Source organism: Equus asinus, chromosome 21 (genome assembly GCF_041296235.1).
Source record: "Equus asinus isolate D_3611 breed Donkey chromosome 21, EquAss-T2T_v2, whole genome shotgun sequence".
NCBI classification, from domain to species: Eukaryota; Metazoa; Chordata; class Mammalia; order Perissodactyla; family Equidae; genus Equus; species Equus asinus.
Window position 1 is genome coordinate 88,646,283 of NC_091810.1, and position 12,697 is coordinate 88,658,979.

Consider the following 12,697-nt stretch of genomic DNA (forward strand, 5'->3'; position numbering starts at 1 on the left):
GGCTTGATGAGTGGTGCCATGTCCATACCTGGGATCCAAACCTGCAAACCCTGGGCCACCAAAGTGGAGCGCACGAACTTAACCACTATGCCATCGGGCTGGTCCCCTTCTACGTTTATTAATTAGAATTCTTCTGTAAGGGAGTGTTGTCCCTTCTCTCCCGTCTATTTATTATTCATTTATTTATTCGCTGAGTCATTTCTGTATCTCACTATGGACTCGGGGTAATTTTTGGGTTATAATCCAGTACCGTTGCCGTGATTTTGTTGCTCAAGTTCTTCCAGCTTTAACCGTTGGGAGCTCTTCCGGGTTGGCTCCTGTGCCTTTTAACACGCCCTTATCTTCTTTTTTAATCACTCTTTTACTTCCTGCCATTGTGAGATGCTCCAAGTTCATCTTGTATTTTCCCTGCTCCAGCCCTGGAATCAGCCACTTCTCCAAGGAGCCCTGCTTCCTTTCATTGGAGCGTGGTGTTAGAAACCAAGATCAGGTGCTAGGTGCTCAGTGCCGCTGGGTTCCTACGACTTTTAGGCTCTCTCGGGAGCCAGGCTGAGCCAGGACACACGTGTGTGTATATTAATCTATGCAAACACGTACATCCATATGTCTATCTCTCTATCTATCTATCATTTATCTCTATCATCTATCATTTATATCTGTCTATCATTTATATCTATTATCTGTCTATCTATCATCTCTCATCCATCTGTCTATCACTTATCTCTATCTATCTAAAATAACCATGAGCCTTGATACCAAAGCCAAAGACTGGACAATAAAAGAACAATGAGACAATGAAGAGTCAGTGTTTAATGGGCACAAAGCTTCAGTCTGGGATGATGAAAAAGTTCTGGAGATGGATAGCGGTGATGGTGCACAACAGTGTGAATATGCTTAATGCTGCTACTTTGCGCACTTAAAATGGTAACTTTTTATGTTATGTATATTTTACCACAATAAAAATAATAACCATAAATTCACACTGCTACCTCCCACTCCCATCAAGCACCAAAGGGTTCAGTCCAGCCTCTCTCTTGCCTTATTTGTAACTTATTTCTCTAGCAATAAGAAACTTGGTTCTCATTACCTGCGATATATTTTCTTCTGTGTTCAACACTGGCATACACATCAAGTAGTTCCATAATTACTAACCCAACACTCCCGTGAGGAACAAATTACCAGCTAGAGTCCAATGTTTACGTACGTTCTTTCTGTCTTTAGCCTTGTAGTATCCAGTCAAAGACTGTTTTCCAAAGTTCCTTAGCTCAGTTCCTTCCTTCCTCACCCTTTCAATGTGGTTATGTCATTCCTTTGTAATACCCTTGGATCCCTTTGTCACAAGTGCCTGCTTGACGGCCAATGAGATAATGCCTGTGAAGGGCCTAATGCACTACCTGGCATGGAGCAGGGTCTTAGGAAATACGAGTTGACCCTGAATGGGCGGCGATGATGAGTGCTGTCCATCAGCTTCATTACTCCAGCCCTACGAAACGTCAAAAGAGCTTTGATCAGCTTTCAGGGCCATGCTTGTCGGTGACTCAGAACTAAGGTAACTGGCCCACAAAAGTCAGGTCAGAAGTGCTGCCCTCATTAGCATCAGGCTCGAGACAGCTGAGCTACTTCCCGGAGGACAATGAATCTACGGGTTTAAATGATGAGTAACTGTGAAGGGTGTGAATCATGGAAAGGACGGAGGATTATCAGGGGTGTAAAACTATGCAGAAACCCAACAAAATCAGAGCCTATTCCCTCTTCTCGTCTCTCAAAACAACCCCTATTCCTCCACTCATTTGCTCTTTCCTGTCAGTCACTTCTTGATTCCTGGAGTGGATTCTGACGCTGAGACTCACCAGTGGCAAGTGCAGCTTCCTTTAGGCCGACTTGAGATTCACTTAGGATTTTTGTTTGCAGAAAGCAGCCCTAGATAACTTAAGCAGAGGAGGAATGTGTCGGACGATATGAAGCAGCTCACAGAATTGGAGAGAAAGCTTCTGGACGCTGTTTCGGAACAAAAGGGACCGTGGAAGCTCTGGGAAGCTCGGTAGCAGGGACAGAACGTCACTGTGTCCAGGCCATGGCCGCCAGGATGAATCAATTCCAGAAACGTCCCTTTGTATCTCTCTACTGAAGACTCAATTTCTGGGAGTGTTCCATTGGTCTAGCCTGGGTCACATGCCCACCCCTGGGTTGTGGGAAGGCAGAGCACCCAGAATAGAAATCCATTCATGGGGAGAGGGTGCTAAATTGCAAATAGCCGGTGCCTGCTATTCTCTGTGATGTGCTCATCTTCCTCCTATTTATTGTGAGTTCTAAGTTAATTTATCAATAAAAACATACAGCAATGGACTCTCTTTCCCCACATTCCTTACGTGGATTCCCTTAAATCCTGTGTAGTTACCCCCTCATTGCCTGGCAGGTGTGAGTTAGATGGCCCCGCATGGCTGGCTTTGCTGTCGTCTGAGTGGTGCTCTCAGTGGCACGCTGAAGGTTCCATCCTCCAGGGTGGTGGGAAGCGTGTGGTCAGGGCGGCTCCCTCGGACGTCTGTCCAGCGTCTCTGAGGCAGCCCTTTAGCTCGGGGCTTTCGTGTTGGTTTGAAGCCCTGGGGTTTCTCCAATTTCATATTTTATGAAATCCTCAAATAAAAGGTTGGGTGTGAAAGTCAATTTAATATAACATCAAGCTTAAGAGCATGAAAGTTTGGAATTAGAAAGACTGGCATTCAAGTCCTGATGTGGCCACTCACCGGCTGCGTGTTCTCTGATGTTATTAAGCTTCCCAAGGGCTCAGCGCCCTCGTCTGTAAAATGCGGAGAGGGTCTGGCAGTTAAAGGCACAAGCAATAGGATCAGATACTCAGACTGATTCCCTGGTCCACACTCAACAGCTCCTATGACCACAGGAAGGTTACGTAATGTCTCTAAATTCTTTCTTTCTCTGTAAAATAGGGTAATGGCAGTGCCTCCCTCCAAGGCTTGATCTGAGAACTAAATGAAATAGCTGCATAAGTTGCCAATGTTGTTATCATAGAATTTTCTTGAGGATTAAATTCACGTACGTGAGTGCTTCAGCATAGGGCCTGCCCTGCTACGGCACGCCCTTAATACACGGTGGCCGTTGACTCTGTGTGGGGTACTGGCTGTTTGTGAATGATCTGTGCTTCCTTCCTTTTGTGTGGGTGGCTGCGTCCCTGTGTATGCACATATATTTTAAACAAATTGCCTTGTATCTGGTGAGAGACTTGCTGTTGCTGTTATTTTCTCCAGAGAATTCTAAGAGATTACAAAGACCTGAGGAGACTTTTTGAAAAAATGTGCATAAACTGATTGGATTCAACAATCTAACTTCCTCTGGGGCTACTGAAATGGTGAGCTTTGTCCTTAATTGCAAGATTCTATTTGCGGAGCTCTAAAGGTAGAGCTGAAAATGTATTCTAATAATTTAGGTGAAGAAAGCAACAGACAGTTCTTTTTTAAAAAGCTTGAATTCTTTGTCCCTAGTTTCCCAGAGATTTGCTGAATTCCTCACTTCACGTCGTGGTGCAGACGGAAACGTTTGACTGTGTCCTGATGTTAGGGGCGGCCTGCAGAGCCTGTGGACATGATTTTGAAGCTTAACCTTTCATTGGCTTCTGCATCTGGAGTGTTTCTCTTTTTACAACCTGGATTTCATATCTTCGTCATGAGTGCTACCATTTGGCTTTTTAGTTCCTTCTGAATTCTTGGACACAGCCCTTCTGTCCTCATGATTTGTCACTGTGTGTTTCTCTAGAGACTGCCCCACCTCTTCCCTGGAGGCTTCCAGCTCTGTCATGGCCCTCCAGTGACTTCCTGTTGACAGTGTCCTTGGGATGGAATCACTCCATCAACTCCTCTAAAGGACAGGTGGGTTTGAAGAACTAATTTAATGTCTCAGTAACCGCATCACTCCTTCCGTGGGCCTCAGGCTCGTGGCTTCTCTGACTTCCAGACACCCCTGCCCTGGCAGGGCGCTGCTTCTTAGCTGTTTGTTGGTGCCCTTTGAGCTCCCAGTGTGGGCCTCTGCGGCCTGCAGCTCAGCTCAATAACTGTACATCTTCTGTGAGATTGGCCTTTGTAATTCTTCAAAATGACTTCTCTGGGACTCCTTAGAGGCCTCCTCGTCTGACAATGCCCCATGATTCAGCCTTCAGTCTCTTCTGTAATTCCTCTCTGCCTAGTAGCACATACACATTTCACATTTTTGACAAAGTCTTGGTTTTCTGGGGATTTAACTATTTTTGAAGGGGATTTAACTGTTACTTTCAAATTTTCCCTTTATTTAATTGTTCATTGTCTATTCCCTTAATTTCCAAGTTCTACATAGGAGAATTCTTCCACTGAAATTCTACAAATTTTGCAAAATAAGCCCAATGTTAGACTTCTATCCCAAATCTCTCTTAATAGTAAACTGTCTGTGAGCTTTAGGAAACATTGTGTTGTGGGGAAAAGTTGTTGCATTCATCAAAATGTTAATAACTTTAGTTTTGCTCATGAATTATTTGGCAGTGTAATAACTTCTTGAAATCAATTCCTTTTAGTTTCAAAACCCCATGGTTCTTCTGCTAATCTGTAGCAACACTTGGCTACCCAAACGACTGGAGGCATAAACCGACCTGGAGACTTGGGAATCGGGACAATGAGGAGTCTGCCCTGTTGCCTTTGGAAATCCTCTTCTGAACTTCTGCATGAGAGAGCAGCGATATTTCATTTCTGGGGGGAACTGAGGTGGGATCTGGGGACCTAACGTAAAAGCCAAGGTGCCTCGAACAACGTATGAGGGGGGCACAGGGCTCCACTGTTCAAAAGAATGCTTATTTTTTCCACGCAGAGAAAAAGTATTTATTGAGCACCTACTGTGTACCCAGCATTGTGCTTGGTGATACAGAGGCATAATCAAATTTAAGACCTGGCTTCTGCTAGCTTCAGAGCAGTATGTTGGAAAGAGAACAGGTTTTGGGAATGGCATAGGTATCAATTAGAAAATGATGCACATCTGCGCAACCACCATCGTGGTAACGGAGTGCAGTTGGAGTTTAGAAGAGTGAGAGAGGAAGGTTGGAATTGTTGGGGAAGTCTTCCTGGGGGAAGTGAGATTTGAGCGGGTGTCTGAGGATGGAGGTTGTAGATGATGATGTCTAAAAGCGTTACCTTTATACACAGGACACCTGGGTGTGAATCACATGCCTCATCCCAGAGACTGTGTCACACTGGGGAAGTCATCTCGTCCTTCTGAGCTTCAGTTTCCTAATCTGTAAAATAGGGAAAATGCATCACAGGGTTGTGAAGATTAAATATGATACCATGGTAATTGACTGAGGTGCCCAGCTATTTCAATGTGAGAAAAGAAAGGTTTTTTGACCAATGGTGCTGGAGCCACTGGATATCCACATGGGTGGAAAAATGGGCCTCGGCCCCTACACCAGTCCACATACAAAAGTTAATTTGAGGTAGATTACAGATATAATATATAAAACCAGAGCCATGACTCTTCTAAAAGAAAGCAGAGGAGAATATCTTAGTCATCTTGGGGTAGACAAAGATTTCTTTGTCAGGACATGGAAAGCACTAACCATAAAAGATAAAATCGATAAATTGGACTACTTCAGAATTAAAAACCTCTGCTCATCAAAAGATACTGTTAAGAAAATAAAAAGGCAAGACACAGATTGGGAGAAAATATTTGTAATACATATAGCAGAAAAGGACTTACATCCAGAAAATACCAAGAACTCTTACAACTCAACAAGAAGACAAACTCACTGAAAACATGGACAAAAGATTTGAACAGAAAACTCACGAAAGAAGATATATGAGTGGACAATAAATATACGAAAAGATATTCGATGTCTTTATTTATCAGGAAAAGGCAAATTAACACCAGAATGAGATAGCAGTAGATATCCATTAAAATGACTAAAATGAAAACAACTGATAATACCAAGCTGTAGAACAACAGGAACCCTTATACACTGCTGACAGGAATTTAAACGGTACAGCCACTCTGGGGAACTGTTAGCCAATTTCTTACAAAGTTAAACATACATCTACCCCGCGAGTCAGCAATTAAATTTATAGATATTTATCCAAGAGATATGGAAACCTATGTCCACAAAAAGGCTTGCACAAGAACGTTGACAGCAGTCTCATTCATAAGAGCCAGAAACTAGAAACGACCCACGTGTCCAACAATAGGTGGAAAGATAGGCAAACTATGGTATATACACAGAACTGAACGTTACTTGGCAATAAAAAGAACAAATTACTGATACATAACAACATTGGTGAAACTCATTATGCTGAGTAAAAGAAATCAGACACAAGAGAACACACAGCATGACTTCATTTATGCTAAATTCTAGAAACGAGATGAATCTATGGTGATAGAAATCAAACAATGGTTGTCTTTGTGGGAGGGAACGGACTAGAAAGTGGCACGAAGGAATGTTGTGGATGATGCACAAGAGCTATATCTTCATTAGACTGGTGGTTACACAAGTGTATATGCTTATCAAATGCATTGATCTGAATACTGAGGACCTGTGCATTTTACAGTATGTAAATTATTCCTAAATAAACAGGACAACCTGTTCAAGTGCGCAGCACACGGTAACTTCTCTGGAATGGTGTCTGTGGGTATTACAGGCATGGACAACAATACCAGGGGTTTTATTTTTGATCTCCTGCCCTAGTAAGTCAGCGGCTCTGCCAGCCATCTCCTCCGCCGAGCAGAGTCCTGTGGGACTCACGTGGAACTCTGGGCAGATGTTGCGATGTTCTTGTTTTCACTCACAGTGATGCACCTGAATTCTTAACTCACACATATTCTCTTTCTCCGCTCACCCCCTTCTCTCTCTCTCTCACAGACATACAATTGTGGACATTCCTTCCTTCCTCCCTCCCTCCATTCTTCCTTCCCTCACTTCTTTCCTTCCATCCTATTAACTACCATCTTTATCCCACCTCATTCCAAAGCCAATATAATGTGGCTCATAAAAATACATGTCAGTCACTGGATAAAATGGTGTAGGGAATAAATACAAACCCAAAGCCCCAAGGAAATAAACACGACTTGGTCCTGAACCCTTGCTAGAGGCAGACCACAGATTTGGCTCTGAGCTTCCTAGCCACAGCAGCAGAAAGGGAAACATGATTAGTTACTACACAGCCCACAGATCAGATTCACTTGCTTGCAAAGGAGCATCTTGAGCTGATCTCTGTTATCCAGAGCCCCAGGTTTCAAATTTGTTTGTCTGGGTGGTGGATTAGTGGTGAGGAGAGAAGAAACCAGAGACTTTTTTTGCTCTTGGCTCTGTTCTCCTGGCAGGGAGACACCGAGCGCTTCCTTCTGGGAGGGAGTGGGGCTGGGGCTCTCCCTGTAGTGGCGATGACATTATTTGTGTGCTGAGTCTCTGTTGTCATCCTCTGTGGGATCAGCCTGCCCCTCTGCACAGTTCATCTGCCATCTCAGTTTCGATGTTGACACCTTTTCCTGAATTATATTCTGGCAAGACAAGTTTGTTGCTGAATGGCCCATCCTAGCAGAGGTCTCTTTCATTCATCTTGGCTGTTTTTCTGTGATTATGGTAGACTTACTTTTTCTCCTTCCCCTTGGGGGGTTATTTTAGACTTTACAACCACCTCTCCGGGTTTTGGCTGCAGCTATCAAGCGCATGGATGCAGGCATATTTTAGATGGGGAGCCCTCTCCCATTGACCCTTTCAAGAATGAGTTTCCTAAATGCAGGCAGGCACTGGTTTCGCAATATATTGCAGATCCATCTTCCTCTTGTCTTAAAGAGCTACTTCTGCTAAGAATCTGCCATTTGGTAGCTGGAAATGAGATTTTCAGACTGCTCACCGGAATTAAATCTTGACTTCCCAGAAAGGGGGCTGGTTGTAGTGTCAAGTACACCAGTCCGGGTGTTGGGGGACGCAGATTCCAGGTTTATATCTGGGGCTGACCCGCAGTGTGATGTTAGGCAAGAAGCAAGTGCCGTGGAGGGGATCCCTCGGAGGGTTGCTGTGAAGGGCAAATAGGAGGTAACACTGGAAAAGGCTGTGAAAACCTGAGTGTTTTAAATTCTAGGTCAGTAAGGGAGACGAAAAGGAGGAAACGCTTTCGCTAGAACTGAATTTGCAGGCTGTATCAGGGCCTTGGTAGGGGGACAAAAGAACTAGGAAACATATCTCCTGTGCTGAAGCGTTTTAGACGGAGTTTGAAGGATACATGTAAAATGCAGACCATTTACTCTTGAAACTCATCTGAAGTCTTCCTTTTTTTTTCTGTCTGAAGATTTTGGGACTAGACTTCTTTCTTTAATTTTTCTTTCTCTAAATACTTAACTTCTTCCTCCTAATGCTGGTATCTAGGCCTTACAGAAACATCTCTCACCTCCCTTGAGTGGTAAGTTTCAGGTGAGGAGTTTCATAACTTATCATGTTTCTCTTTTTGCTTTGGCTTCCAGTAACCCCAGAGCTGCACGTGCTGCTTAGTCTAAACAACCATGATGCCCAAGGTGCTTCAGAGAATTCTCAGGTGGCTGTGCCTCCCACCTGCCCCCAGTTCCTTCATTTGGAGCCATTGACTGCTACAGCTGTGCAGGTTTTGGGTCTGTTCTTTCTCAGCAGCTCAGAATGGTCTGCTTAAACAGATTTCCTGGTTGCCGTTTGTAGACATATGTAGAGTCAATGCTTGGCACTCAGACCAGTACTTAAACTTTAACATGCTTGTGAATCCCCTGGGGATCTTGTTGAAATGCAGATTCTGATTCATCATTTGTGGGATGGGGCCTGAGAGTTTGTATTTCTCATAAGTTCCCAGGTGATGTTGATACTGCTGGTCTGTGGCCCGTGCTTGGAGTAGTGAAGACTTAGAAGTCATTCAACCCATCTGTTGAATGGATGAATCTGACTTGTTCCTGAGTGATACTTTCTAATTTCAGAACTGACTGTATCGCTTGACTCGTCTTCTCTTAAGAATCCTAATTCTTCCTAGATTCTAATTTCTAACTATCGGTTGAGCATTTTCTGCTAGAAATTTTTTCTCTCTTTCACCTCATGATGAGATTTCTCCTTTCTTTCCTTCCCTCCTGACCCATGTCACACTTTGAAGTCCCTTCCTAAAGAGAATATGTCGTGAGCTGGAGTGTCGTTGGATAAGACTCCAGTCTCTAGTCTAAGAGGTGGACTAGCTTGTATTTTTCCATAGAACTAGGGGTCCTGCTGGGCCTTGCGCCTAGTGGTTGCTTCTTAGGTGTTTGTTGATTGATTGACTGGCCTGTGATTCTAAATATTTTCGATAACTGAGAAGAGACTGGGAAATTGATAAAAATTGACTACCCTTTATCAACCTCTCCCTGCTCACAGAAGCAGAAGCTAATGCATGTGGCAATGACTTAATCCCTGTGAAGATTAAGGCCTTAACCTGCAAGAGACCAAGGGATGAGGGTGGGTATTGGTGTCTAAGCCCTGGTGCCCCTGGGTCAGGCCTTCACACAGTTTCTGCAACACTGGTTCTCCACACGTGAGGCCACAGAGACCAAAGGTATTCACAACCCAGTGGCCGGAAAATGCTGCAAAGTGTGCTGTGGGGGCCGCATGTGCGAAGCCATTAGTACCGCCTCCTTGCCACATGCTCTCTGCCACGGCCCTTTTCCACTGTCTTGATTCTCCATGCACTTTCCTCCCTGCTTCGATCAGGGATGCGAGGTGCAATTAGCCAGGATTCCTTACTGCTCACATGATATGTGATTTAGTAATACAAGATAATACTTAACAGTGATATCTTAGAACTTTTATATCTGCATAAATGGACCTCCTTCTATCGAGGTCTTCTCCTTGGCCTAAGACTATAGTTGCCCCAGTAAAGGAAAGGTTCTATTTATGTTGCAAAACATCTGTCGTGGGGGGTACCAAAACCAACTTATGAGTCATGCTTAAAGCATCCACATTTGCTAATAATATTTTTAAAAAAATAAATTTGAGTAAATTCAGGGGTTTCTGTATGACAATTCCATTCCCGTTGACTTGCGCTTGGTGTGATTCATGAGTGATTGGGAGAGAAAGGTTTTGTTACAATTAGTGAGTGGCAACTTGCACGTACATCAGTTGTCAAATGACATCTCTTCTGCTGTCTTGAAAAATTCAGCTAAAGTCCCAAAGCCAATAAAGATTGGATGACAAGTTCCTGCTAGACATGTCCCTGCGGCACCTGCCACACTAGCCCAGTGATCTTCAGCCCAGAATGGTCAACCTATAAGAAGAGATGCCCAGAAATTCCAGGGGGTCATCAAGGGCAGGAGTCGCATGCCTGGGGAGAGCGCTCTGGCTCTTCCTTCCAAGCCTGGGGTGGGGCTTCCCCAGGGCACCAGCACTGAATCGCAAAAGCATCCATCAGGGAGCACCTTGGTCCCACTTAGCCCCAGGCCCCTTTTCCCTGCTCCTACCTACCAGGGAAGAGAGTTGAGTGGAGGAGGAGAAGGCCTGAAAGGGCCATGGAATACAGACCTCTCTCCACCCGCTGTGGGTCAGGACTAAGCTAGAGGAGAAGGGGTCCCATTGTGGAGGGAGAGGAGGCTGAGTGCTGAGTTGCGCAGGTTGGTACTTTGACCGCGAGAGTGAGTCTGGATTACCAAAATGAGCCTTGTTCTTAGAATTTGCAGTGACTGGAAAGTTATGGGATCTGTCAAGTGTGGTCAAGTGTAGAGAGGGGAGCTCTGACAGGGCAGGTCTGAAGGCAGTGGTTGGAGGAAAACAAAGCTGTTTCCTGTTTGAACCCTGCTCGATTCAGACTGTTCAATGAGCTGGTTTCCCACATCAGCCTGGGTGCACCGTGGGAGTGTGTTCTCTCAGTGACTGCCATCTGTCCTGGGCGTCTCAGGGGAGAAAGGGTAGAGAAACTTTGGCTAGACTCTCTTTATATCTCAGCCTCCAGAACTCGCATCCTGGTGTTCAAGGGGTGGTCTGAGCAGCAGTCGGAGGCCCCTGTCCCTGGCTACGCCCTTTGTAGATCTTCTCTCTTTTGACATCTGTCTCTTTGGATTAATACTTTTTTTTTACCTTTAGGAAGTTTTTAACTGAGATGTAAATATTTACAGGAGGGCAGCGCCTGAGGCCATATCGATAAGTCAGTGACTTTGGGGCATCGTCTGATGGAATCAAGTCCCCATCCCTGCTCAGAAACCTTCAGTGGCTCCCTAGTGCCTGTGTAATTAAATCTGAACAGTTTAGCCCGGCCCACTGGTCCCTCCTGGGACTAGGCCCAGGCTACTCTTCTGGACTGGACTTCTTCTGAATTCCCCCTCCTATCCCACAGGTCGATATTACAGCTCCTCTGGAGTGCATGCATCCTCTTCCACAAGCTGCTTTCCCCATATATTCCCATCATGCTGTTCTCCCCATCACTTCCTTTAAAAAGTCTACCCAGTGGGCTGGGTTCAGATGCCACCTCCTACACAAGGTCTTCCCTGAGCCTCCCAATCGATTTCTCTCCCTTAGTGACCCTTAATGCAGAAACCACCTACTTTGATAAGATGGCATTACACATCAGGAGTTAGAGAAAGAGAGGTAAAATTTTAGCAACATGACAGCTCATGGAGATGGTATTAGACAAACACTGGGACTTCTTTCGAGTGCATCATCAGCACCTCCCCTGTCTGTCTTTTTTTTTCCTTACAGTTCTAAGGTTTACCCTTCCCTCTCCTATTGAATTTAATGAGATCTCCTCTCCCCGCGTGGCATCCAGGCCACCTTCCCCTGCCGACCACAAGGAGTTCTCAGAGGGGTTCACTCGTAAATTTTATGTGTTAATTGCTGATGAGTGCTCCCCTCCCCCCTTTCCTGCAGACAGCGGTAAACAACCGGCTTTAAAAAAATTCCTGTGTCTGTAGACTTAACATTTACACCATCTTATAGCTTTGTCTGTTCACAATTCCGGCACACAGTACTGCCTGCCAGCCTTAGGATTTGCTGTGTGCTCCCCTGATGGATTGTATACTTCTCGGCAGTCCGTTCACTGGGTATACACATTCTATCTACTCCATGTACTTTGTACTTCATAGGTGCTTAATAAATGTTTGGCGAATGACAGCCCATGAGATCTAAATCTACAGGGGAAACACTCCAGAGAGAAGCTAAATGAGAGTGAAAGGAGAGCTGTTGGAAGAGGTGTAGAACCCGGGCTCTGTGGACCAGCTTCCATCATGCCGCCATTTTGCCTGAGATTGGTCTGCAATCAGGCTGCAACATCCCTGTTCAGATAAGGCTATAGACATCCAGCCTGTAAGAAACTTCACATCCTTCTCCTTGCTTTCCCTCTTCATGCATACTCAGGTACGCACATGGGTGCGTGTGTGTGCAAAGTGGGGGCAACCAGCACAAATGTGGGCTTGGGTGTGAGGGAAGTTGTAGTTTTGACCACTTACTCCAACGTGTGAAGAAGAGGGTTTGAATTTTCAATGGACTCAGCCAGGTCTAAACACTAGGTCCATGATACTACACTCTTCTTGGGCTGGTTGGTAAAATGTAGCACAAATATTACACCTAGACCAAAGAGTGTGCAAGAGACACACTAGTGTTTCCAGGGTTAAATTCTCCTTCCTCTGTGGAGACTTCCAGATTCATACAGTCCTTGCACATTGCTCCTTCACGGAAGCTCCTACAGCATTTAATACTTGACACTGC

The 12,697-nt window shown here is 44.9% G+C and overlaps 1 long non-coding RNA gene across 1 annotated transcript; it reads left to right on the top strand.

Moving 5' to 3' along the window:
• The first annotated feature begins 3,188 nt into the window (after positions 1-3,188).
• Positions 3,189-6,786, top strand: LOC123279603 (uncharacterized). Its single transcript, XR_006517774.2, has 3 exons — positions 3,189-3,364; positions 3,769-3,881; positions 4,556-6,786. It is a non-coding gene; the product is annotated as an uncharacterized lncRNA (long non-coding RNA).
• The last annotated feature ends 5,911 nt before the right edge of the window (positions 6,787-12,697 follow it).